The following is a 12643-nucleotide window of genomic DNA, read 5'->3' on the forward strand; positions in this document are numbered from 1 at the left end:
TTTTCTTATAAATATGGGCCCCGTTCCACCCTTTCTTCACCACTTCTTTATTTTCACTCACCAAAGTATTTTATAGAGAGAGAGAGAGACTAGAGAGAGAGAAAAGGAAAAGAAAGAAGGAAGAAGAAGATAGGAAACTATAAGCTTTTAGTAGGAGAATTTGGTATTTATTCGTACATTCTAAAGAGTATTATGAAGCAAGTTTAGTATTTGTTAAAGTTTAAAGATATATAGACATATATTTTACTATAATTGCATGATTAACAACATAATTAGTTTAAAAATAAACAAACACATGGTATGAATATCATCATATGTTAAGAAATGATACATTGTGATTTTATTCAAGAACCATCCTATTTCTGACAACATATGTGAAAATGTACATCGAAATATCTATGCATAACATTCAAATTAATATGACCTGTTGCGCTTTTTATCTCTGAGAGATTTTATTTCTGCCTAATCTAGTTTGAAAAGATGTGAGAGGACTGCTCTTTGTGGATGATGACGTACCCTCTTATAAGAATTGTTACCTGATACGATTGTAGGGGTCACTGTGACGTACGACCATGACTATAGTTTAAATGTAGGATTATTGTGCTTGGCACAGTTGTGGTCATAAAACGTGTCATGGCCGAGCCGTAAATGTATTGTGGTTTAGCAAGTCGTAAATATGTTGTGGTTTAGCAAGCCGTAAATGTATTATGGTTTAGCAAGTTGTAAATGTACTAAAATAAAATGAACTTAGACATTCTACAGTGACAGTTAGAAATCTGTATTGCCCTTAGTAGATAGAGGTCGGAACGGCTTCGTACGAAGAATAGGTAAAAGATGAAAAGAAATCATGACATGATTTCTTTAATTTTTTCTATTTGATACATGATGTGATTATAACCATGATGTGATTGTCTTGATGTTGATATCTTTCTAAATAATATAAAAATATTTTCTTTGAAATGAATTCACATGCTATGACCTTCGACGGTAAGTGATTAACGGTACATTTTTCTTAATTTAAGGTACCTTTAAAATCTTAATAATGTTGTTTAAATATTATTTTCTTTACTAAGTTTATGGAACTCACCTCTTTTCATGCCCCCCAGATGAGGACAATAGTGAGGAATCGTTTGTTGACTTACCCATTGAAGCCTTCGAGGATTCTGTGGATCCATAAACCATTACGAGTGTATATTTTGTTCTGAACTCTGATGAGTCTATTTTTAGAGAGGCTTGTATTTATTCTTATGTTGCCTTAGTATTGTAAGATTTGGAACTCAAATTTCATTTTGTAAGGGGTTGTAATATATTTATTCCACTGCATATAATTTATCTTGATGCATTTGTAATCTATTTCTATATCTGGCTCCCTTATGCTATATTTTAGTATTGAGATATCATAAATGGTATCAGAGCAGTTACACAGAATAATCCCTTACACTGAGGCTATGGTCTAGGAAAAGAAACCACTCTAGATATTTAGGATATTTCTTTTCTTGAGAACTAAATCACTAATTCGTTGTCTCTCTTTTCTTTTGTAGGACCAATTACTAGGGGGAGACCATCCGTAAAAAGAACCGAGAGACCTGAGGCCCAGGATCCACCGACCAAGGTCAAGTTTACTGAGCTTTTTCGAGCCATGCAAAGTCTAACCACAACAATAGAGGAAAACCAAGCCAATTACTGCCAACATCCTTCAGCCTAAGAATATTGTCCTGCCAATTGTTCTATCTCCCATAATATTGCCAAGTTTAGAAGACTAAGCCCACCTTATTTCGAATGAGGACCTAACCCTTTGGTTGCAAAAGCCTAGACCTAACAGAAGAATAAAAAGTCTCTCTTGCCACCTTTATGCTGACCGGTGAAGCCGAGCACTAGTGATGGCTTAAGAAAGATGTTCTACCCTCCCCTATTACTTAGGAAGTTTTTATGGATACTTTCTTTGAGAATTTCTTCCCTGTATACATTTGAGAAAATAAAGAGGAGAAATTTCAGGACCTCCACTAGAAAAACATGACTGTTACCTAGTATGTTTCCCGATTTACCCAGTTGTCTAGATTTGCCCATCTAATGGTTACCTTAGAAAGTCATAAGGCCAAGAAGTTTTTAAAGGGTCTTCATGCGAATATCTATGATTGAGTAGCGATGCTGAGACCCAACTCGTATGTCGAGGTGTTTAAACATGTTCAATTGGCTGAAGAACTTATCTCAACTTGGCACTAATGCATTGTTTGAATTCGCACTCAGCAGCGGCATCAACCACAACAACAACAAAGAAGGTGACCTAATACTGGCAATGATCGTCACAAAAATAAATCCCCTGTGGCCCCTCCTCCTGTTCTACCCTTGCCTATTGAAAATCCTACCTGACCTGCCCAACCATGCTAACATTGTGGACGCTTCCATGGTAACCAATCCTACTGGCGTCTGAACAACTCCTATTATAAGTGGGGGAGCACTCAGCACTTTGTGAGGGATTGCCCTCAGAGGCCAAAGGACATGGTTAGACCAGTAGCATAAGGATGTGTCTACCATCTTGATGAGCCTGATACCCTTACCACTCCTGTCATTATTCAGGGTATGATTTCTATTCACAATACCACTTACAATCCTTGATTGATACAGGTGCTACCCACTCTTTTATATCTTGCTCTTTTGCTTGTAATTTAGATGTTAAGCCTAAACCATTGAATGAAACATCAACAATGGAAACACCTTTTAGAGGACTTTTAGAAGCTCATTATATGTATAAAAATAGTAACATAAAAGCCTCAAGAATGGAAATACTTGTAGATATCATACTCCTAGATTTCTCAAGTTTTAAAATAATCTTAAGCATGGATTGGTTAGAAAAATATAAAGTAATTATTAACTATAAAAGTAAAGTTATAATTATTCATTCCTCCAAAACAAAATGAAAGCTCATCTTGTAAAAGTTTAAACTTAAGAAAAAATTTTATATACGTGTACTTTGTTTACTTTTCCTAACCTTTTGATTAATAGGAACATGGACACTGATCTGGCAGTTTATACAATCCTTGTGGTTTGTAACTTGTCTGCTTTACCTCCCCCTTAAGAGATAAAATTTTCCATTGACCTGCTTTTAGGAACTTAACCTATTTCGAAGCCTGCATATTGTGTGAGTCATATCGAACTTGTTGAACTTGAGTGATAGCTTTTCGAGCTCCTAAGGCAAAAGTTCATTCACCCCAATCATTCCCCAGGGGGTGCCCTGGTGCTGTTCATAAAGAAAAAAGATGGTTCCCTCAAACTTTGCATGGACTACAAAGAGCTTAATTAGGTGACGGTAAAGAATAAGTACCCCTTGCCACGCATTGATGACCTATTTGATCAATTATAAGGTGCTACAATTTTCGCTAAGATCAACATCATATCAGGATACTATCAGTTAAGAGTGAAGGAAGAAGATATCCCTAAGACAGTATTTTGATACCGGTACAGTCAGTTCAAATTCAAGGTTATGCCTTTTGGATTGACTAATGTTCCTACCGCCTTCATAGATATGATGAATAAGGTCTTCTGGCATGCATTAAATCAATACGTCATTGTTTTTATTGATGACATTCTGGTATACTCGAAGAATCGTGAAGAACATGTTGACCGTCTGTTTTATGTATTGGAGTCCCTCTGTCGGCATCATTTGTATAAAAAATTCAGTAAGTGTTCATTTTGGTTAGATTGAATTTCTTTCCTCCGTCATGTGATTTATGGAGAAGGAATTTTCATCAACCCCTCAATGGTTGAGGCTATATACAATTGGAGTCGATTAATTAATGTTGCTGAAGTTTGTAGTTTTTTTGGGTTTGACCGGCCATTACTGGCGTTTTGTTGATGGTTTCTCTGAGATTGCAACTCCATTGACTCACCTTACTAGAAAGGGTGTAGCATTTGTTTAGGATGATGATTGTGAGAACAATTTTGACAAGTTGAAGCATTGTCTCGTTCCTGCTCTGGTATTGATCCTCCCTGACAATATTGGGCGATTTCAAGTTTTCTGTGATGCATCTCACGTAGGTCTAGGATGTGTTCTCATGCATTATGGTAGGGTAGTTGCTTATGGCTCTAGATAATTGGAACTCCATGAGTGCAACTACCTCACTCACGACTTGGAGTTGGCTGCCATTATTTTTGTCCTAAAAATATGGCGCCACTATTTGTATGTCCAAACATTTGAGATCTATATGGACTATAAAAGCTTGAAATACTTGTTTTCTCATAGAGAACTTAACATAAGGCAAAGATGTTGGATAGATCTCCTGAAAGAGTATGATTGCAAGATCCTCTACCATCCCAGTAAGACTAATGTGGTCGCTAACGCTTTAAGTCGAAAGGAATCCACTATGTTAGCCCAACTGATGACTTCCAATTGGAAACTAGTTGATGTAATATAAGCACTCTGCCTAAATTACTATGGAAATGGTGCTTACCTCACCCAAATTTGGGCTCTGCTTAACCTTTTCATCTATATTTAGGAAGGCCAGTCCATTAATCCCGAGATCTCATAAAACCTCAATAAGTTTACTTCTAATGAGTTTCTCAATTTTAAGATTTCTGATGATGGCTGTGTCAATTTCGGGATTTTATTTGGGTACCTACTGTAACTAGTACGAATATTCTGAAGGTGGCCCATACATCCAAGTTATCCATCCACCCAAGAAGCACAAAAATGTACTGTGATTTGAGGCACTAGTATCGATGGCCTGGAATGAAGAAAGATATTATAGATTTTATCTTCTAGTCCCTTACTTGTCAGAGGATTAAGGCTAAACACTATAAATCTAATGGGTTGTTGCAAGGCCTCCCCATCCCTGTGTGGAAGTGGGAATATATAACTATGGATTTTATCACTAGTTTACCAAAAACCAGTTCTGGACGCAATGCAATATGGGTCATAGTAGGTAGATTAACCAAGATCGCCCATTTTCTTTCCATAAAGACAATAGACTCCACTAACAAGTTAGCCCGCCTGTACGTCGAGGAGATTGTCTGACTTTATGACGTTCCCTCTTCTATTGTTTCTGATAAAGACCCCTAGTTCACCTCCTATTTCTACGACAGTCTCCAAGAAGCCCTTGGTTCAAGTCTATACTTCAGTACTACCTATCACTCCTAAACTAATGGACAGTCTTAGCATACTATTCAAATATTTGAAGATATGTTGCGCGCCTGTATTTTTTACTTTAGTGACAATTGGAATAAACATCTTCCTCTATATGAGTTTGCCTACAACAATAGTTATCATTCTAGCATATACATGGCTCCATATGAAACTCTGTATTGTAGGCTCTGTTGTTCCCCAACTCTCGGAACAATGTCGAAAATAGGTGTCACTTAGGACTAGATTACATATAAGAAACCATAAAAAAATCTCCATTATTCGCAAGAATCTTACTACTACCTAGAGTCGTTAAAATAACTATGCCAATAAACATAGGAGACCACTAAAGTTTGTTATTAGTGACTATGTCTTCCTTAAAATCTTCCCTTATAAAGGTAAAATGTGGTTTAGTAAGAAGGAAAACTGAGCCCTCAATTTGTGGGACTTTTTTATGATCGTAAAGCGTATTGGACCAGTGGCGTACCACCTTGCCCTACCTCCAGAGTTTACAAGTTTGCATGATATTTTCCTTGTCTCCACGCTTAAAAGGTACCACTATGATGCTTCTCACATTATTCCACATCAAGAAACTCATGTTCAAGGAAATATGACTTATGAAAAGTTCATAACTATGATCCTCGATTGGACCGAGAAGGTCTTGCACAACAAAAGGATCCCAATGGTGAAAGTTTAATGGCAGCACCACACTTCGGAGGAAGCGACGTGGGAACTGGAGGAAGAAATGCGAAAGAAATTTCCACACTTGTTTGTAATAAATTTAGAGGACCAAAGTTCTTCAAGGTGGGGAATGTAACATCTTCGAACCTTCGTGCTTAAAAATGTAGTGTAAAACCTCTATTTATTCAGGTCTTAAGGTCATTAACTATTTAAATTTACGTTTTAATTTCCATATAATTTTGAGTTTATTTAAAATTATTTTATTTACTTATTATTTTGATTTTTTTCATTAATTTTTAAAATTTATAGCAAAAATGAAAAAAAAAGGCAGAAAAATCCAACGAAAAACCATGAAAAAATTTTCCCTGCCTGTGCAGGTCCTGTGTGCCACACGCGCGCATGGACGCTGCTAGCTAGGCGTACACCTACAAGCACGACCAATCAGCACGGTGCGTGAGGCATGCAGTTTGCACCTGCGACACATCTCGCGCAGCTCCACATGCCTACGCATAGGCCTATCCGCATAAGCATCTTCATCAGCGAGCTCGGTAAGTGCCATCTGTGCATTTTATCCTCGAGCAGCGAGCATCACCGTTCGGCCGGCTTGCTACCAACATTTAGGAGGTGTGTGCCATCCCTTGGCTAGTGTGGCCACAATCTTTATGTCATCATCGCGTCATTGTCATCATGTCAGTCATGTTCGTTAGTCGTCGTATTATATTAGTAAACTTTTTCTCCCTCTCTGCTCATGGATTTGTGCCACTTGACAGAAATCTAACAATCCATTTTTCCTATAAATATGGACCCCCTTCCACCCTTTCCTCACCACTTCTTCATTTTCACTCACTAAAGTATTTTATAGAGAGAGAGAGAGAGCTAGAGAGAAAAAAGGAAAAGAAAGAAAGAAGAACATAAGAAACTACAAGCTTTCGGTAAGGGAAATTTGGTATCTATTAGTATGTTTTAAAAAGTATTTTTAGCTTGACAAATGAAATATTATATGAATATAAATTGGCATGAAGAATGTTTAGTATTTGTTAAAGTTTAAAGATATATAGACATATATTCTACTATAATTGCATGATTAGCAATGTACTAATGCTTGAAAATAAACGGACAATATCAAAATTTCAATATTCCAAATAAATCATGCAATATTTTAAATTAATATTTTCTAGAAATACTCCTTAGAATGTACGTAAAAATACCAAAATTTATATTTCTTACATTTTTCTTTCTTCCTTATTTTGTTCTTCTTCTAAACCTCTCTTTCTCTCTTTATAAATTCTTTAGAAAGAAAAATGAAGAGAAAGTGTGAAGAAATGGTGGGCAGATGGCCCTTTTATAGAGAAAATGAGTTGTTGGATTTTTGCCAAGTGGAGCAAATCTGTGAGGAGAGAATGAAAGAAAAGTTGACAGATGCGACATGATGACTAACGGACATGACTGACATATGAACTATAAGATGGCGACGACGTGATGACTCGGCACGAAGGCTGAAGACATGCTGGCCAAGGGACGACACACAACTCCCAAACGGCAATGGCCCGTCGATCGAATGGTGGCGCGCGTACCCCAAGAAGAAACGTGCAACTTGACAGCAGTGTTACAAACCGACCTCCCTAAAAATAAAATTTCTAGAATACAAGTACTACTATTAACAACTTCAGCGATATGAATTAACCCAACCTTCCATAGTCGTTAGCCATAACAATCTATTCCTAACTCATAATCGAACTTATGAAGAAATAAAAATACATTACTAGGATTCTCTATAAAAGGACCTTATGCCTCCTAAATTAGATACTTAATGAAAGTATTCCTGGAAACATTTCCTAACAATAAGGCCTTTGGTGTGATAAGACGAGTTCTTTGTGCGTATAAAAACAATAAAATAAAAGCCTCAGGAGCTAAACTAGTAGTAGATTTCATACTTTTAGATTTCTAAGGATTCGATATTATTATAGGTATGGATTGGTTAGAGAAGTATAAGGTAATTATAAATTGTGAAAACAAAGTTATAATCCTTCGTTCACCAAAAATGAAATAAAGATTTATTTGTTAACTTAAGAAAAAACTTACATATATGATTTTTTTCTTATTTTCTAACCTTTGAGTGAATGGACATATGGATATTGAATCCACAATTTTTACAATCCCTATGGTTTGTAACTTTCTGGATGTCTTTCCAGAGGAGCTACCTGGTTTACCTCCCCAACATGAGTGAGAATTTTCCATCGACCTACTTCCACGAACTCAACCAATCTTAAAGTCTATTTACCGCATGAGTCGTATCGAATTTGCTGAACTTGAACACCAGTTCTCCAAGCTTCTTGAGCAAAGGTTCATTTGCCCCAGCCCTTCTCTTTGGGGTACTCCGGTGCTATTTATAAAGAAGAAAGATAGCTCTCTTCGACTATGTATTGACTACAGAGAGCTCAACTTGGTGACAGTAAAAAATAATTACCCTTTACCCGTATTGACAATTTCTTTAATAAATTGAAAGGTGCTATAATTTTTTCGAAGATTGATCTCAGATCGGGGTACTATCAATTGAGAGTGAAGGAAGAATATATCCCCAAGACAGTCTTTCGATGTCGGTATGGTCAGTTCAAATTTAAGGTTATGCCTTTCGGATTGACAAATGTCCCTACTGCTTTCATAGATCTTATGAATAGAGCTTTTTAGCACTGGATCAATACGTTATCGTTTTCATTGATGACATCCTAGTGTACTCAAAGAACCACGAAGAATATGCAAAGCATTTATCCCAAGTATTAGAGACCCTCCAATGTTAGGCTATTTTAGATTTTCTACGATGCATCTCACGTAGGTTTGGGATGTGTCTTGATGTAACACAGTCAGGTAGTCACTTATGGATCCAAACAGCTAAAACCGTATGAGCATAATTATCCCACGTACAATCTGGAGTTGGCTGCCATCGTCTTTGCCCTAAAGATGTGGCTCCACTATCTGTATAGCTAGACTTTTAAAATTTATACTAACCATAAAAGTTTAAAATATTTGTTTTCTCATAGAGAACTGAACATGAGGTAGAGGTGTTGGATGGATCTCCTGAAAGACTATGACTGCAAAATCCTCTACCATCCCGGTAAAGATAATGTGGTTGTTGACGCCTTGAGTCAGAAGGAGTCTGCTTTGTTCATCCTGATGATGGCCTCTATTTGAAAACTAGTTGATGCAATGTAGGCATTCCGCCTGAATCACTATGGCAACAGTGCCTACTTCGCCCAAATTAGGGCATTGCCTAATCTTTTTATGAAGATTTGAAAAGCTCAGTCCATCGATCCTGAGATAATTCAGAACAGATGATAGTTTACTTCTGATGAATTTTCTGATTTTAGGCTCATAGATGATAGTTTGTGTTAATTTTGGGATCATATTTGGGTTTCTGCTACAATCAGGACAGATATTCTAGAGGCGGTTAATATCTCCAAACTGTTGATTCACCCCGAAAGTATTAAGATATACCGAGACTTGAAACACCAATATTGGTGGTCTGGAATGAAGAAAAACATTATCAATTATGTCTCTCAATACCTTATTTATCAACAAATTAATCATAAATCTAGCGGTTTATTGAAAGACATCCTTATTCCAAAATGGAAGTGGGAGCATGTGACCATAGATTTTGTAATTAATTTGCCCAGAACTAGTTCTGATCATAATGCAATATGGGTCATTATAGACAGGTTGACCAAGACTGCATATTTTTTTTAATAAAAATAACAGAATCTACCAACAAGTTAGCTCGTCTCTACGTCGAGGAGATTGTTCGACTCTATGGCTTTCCCTCTTCTATTATTTCAAACAGAGATCCTCGATTCACCTTTGATTTTTGGGACAGTTGTCAAAAAATCATTAATTTAGGAATATATTTAAATACTACCTATCACCCTCAAACTAATGGTCAGTCTGAGCATATCATCCAGACATTAGAGGATATGTTGCGCGCTTGTGTTCTCGACTTTAGTGGCAATTGGTATGAGTATCTTCCTTTATGTGAATTTGCTTATAACAATAGTTATCATTCCAAGATCAGTATGGCTCATATGAAGCCTATGGTAGGTTATGTCGTTCCCAACCTGTTGGAATGAAGTCACAAAGCAGCATCACTTGGGACTAAATTACATTCAGAAAACCATTGAGAAAGTTGTCATTATTTGCAAGAACCTCACCACCTCTCAAAGTCATCAAAAGAGTTACATTGACAATTGTAACAAACCACTGAAATTTGATGTTGGTGATCATGTCTTTCTTAAGATATTTCATAACAAAGGTAAAATACGATTTGGTAAGAAGGAAAAGCTGAACCCTCGATATGTGAGACCTTTTATTATCGTGGAATATATCAGACCCATGGCATCCACCTCGTTCTACCTCTAGAGTTTGCGGGTCTGCATGATGTTTTCTGTGTCTCTATGCTTAAAAAGTACTACCCTGACCCTTCTCACATTATTCTTTACCAAGAAATGCAGGTCCAAGAAAACATGACTCACGAGGAGTTTTCCACTAAAATCCTTGATCGGACAGATAAAGTCTTGAGTAATAAGAGGATCCCGATGGTGAAAGTATAGTGGCAACACCACACTCCAGAAGAGGCGACGTGGGAACTGGAGGATAAAATACAGGAGAACTTTCCTCATCTATTTGTAACAAATTTGGATGACCAAATTTTTTAAAAGTGCGTGGAATGTAATACCTCAAAATCTTTACACATAATTATTATGTAAAACCTCTATTAATTCGGGTCCTAAAGCCATTAACTCTTTAAATTTATGTTTTTGATTTTCGAATGAAATTGGGTTTAAAATTTAGATTTTATATTTTTGCAAACTTCTTTAATTATTTATTTATTTGTTTATTTATTTTATATATTTTTACAAATTTTAAAAATTCTAGGAAAAACAAAGAAGAAAAATAGTAAAAAAATCCTGCGAAAAAGGCTGCGGGAAATTGTTTCCCTCCTGTGCATGAATAGCTTAGAATGTGCGCCTGCGCGCATGTCCCATCCATGCAGAGCAAGAGATGCGTAGTCTGCGTGCGTGTCACATCGCACGCAGACGATGCATGGGTCTATGCACTTGTGCCCGTGCCTGTGTGCGATGCCCTGAGGTAGCGATCGCTGCTATTCGGCTGATGTGTCGTTGACGTTTGGGAGGCGTGCTCCCTCAGACGACGCACCTTCAGTCTTTGTGCATTCGTCGCCTCGCTGTCATCTCGTTGGTCATCTGTCAATCGTTGCGTTGCATCAGTCATTCTTTCTCTTTCCTCTCTCCCCATGAATTTTCACCACTTAACAGAAATCCAGCGGTCCCCTTTTTCTATAAATAGAGATCTTCTCCACCACTCTTTCATCACTTCATCTTCATTTCTTCCATTCACTAAAGTAATTCTAGAGAGAGAGAGCTAGAGAGAGATAAGGAAAATTTTGAAGAAAAAAGTGTGTAGGAAAGACTTCAAGCTTTTAGTAAGGAAAGTTAGTAGTTATTTTGCATGTTCTAAGGAGTATTTCTAGATTAATAAAAAAATATTGTATGAATATGACATGGCTTGTTTCATGTTTGATTATTGCTACATTTTAAATATATTTACGTAAATATTCCATGATATTACATGATCTATATCATTCTAACAAGTGAATAAGTAAACATAATGAATATTATGGCATGATAAGAGATGTCGTAAGAAGCATAATGTTAATTAACCAACACATGGAATGAATATTGACGTTTGCATGCATGATATTTACATTAACATGATCCATTAGGCTTTTTATCTCTGAGAGGTTCTGTTTCTCCCCCCATCTGATATGAAAAAATATGAGAAGATTGCTCTCTGTGGATGACAGCGTATAATTTAACGAGAGTGGTGACACGATATAATTATAGGGGTAACTTTTGGCGATGTACGACCATGACTATAATTTACATGTAGTACCACTGTGGTTAGCATGGTTGTGGTTATAGAATATGTCATGGTTTAAAAAGCCATTAATGTGTTGTAGTGTAGCAAGTCGTAAATGTACTAAAAATTATATGAAATGAATTTGTCATTTCACAGTAGTAGTTGAGAATCCGTATTACTCTAAGTAGATAGAGGTCGGAATAGTTTCGCGTGAAAAATAAGTAAAGCATGAAAAGAAAACATGATATGATATGATTATATGTTTGATGTGATTGACTTGATATTGACGTTTTTCTAAATAAAATAAAATCTTTTCTTTATTATTGAAATGGTCCCACATGCATGTTCCCCGATGGTAAGCAGATAAAGTATTATTTTTAAATTGTTTACTTTTAAAATCTTAGTAATGTTAATTAAATACTATTTTCCTTATTGAGTATGTAAAACTCACCCTTTTTCATGACCTTCATTTGCTAGTTGACTTGGCCATTGAAACCTTTGAGGATTATGTGGATCCATAAATCATTATGAGTGCTCATTTTGTTTTGCACTCTGATGAGTCCAACTTTTGAATAACTTGTAATTACTTTTATTTCATCTCAGTATTGTAAGATTTGGAACTTAAACTTATTTTGTAAGGAATTGTAATATATTTATTCTACTGTATATAATTTTTTTTTAAAATGCACTTGTAATCTATTTTTGTATCTGTTACTTTTATACTTTAATTAGTATATGAGATGTTACACGGTCTTCTTTCGATTAATTTCTGCCATTTGATATCTTCTAAATCCATCACCGAGCAAGCTCACTCAAACAGTAAACATTAAACTAAAGCAATCAAGTTAAAACAATTCAAATAATATATTTTTAATATACTATTCATGCATTCAGATTTAACAATTGTAAAACAATTAG

The sequence above is a fragment of the Carica papaya genome, chromosome 6 (assembly GCF_054855325.1).
Source record: "Carica papaya isolate Zhongbai chromosome 6, ASM5485532v1, whole genome shotgun sequence".
NCBI classification, from domain to species: Eukaryota; Viridiplantae; Streptophyta; class Magnoliopsida; order Brassicales; family Caricaceae; genus Carica; species Carica papaya.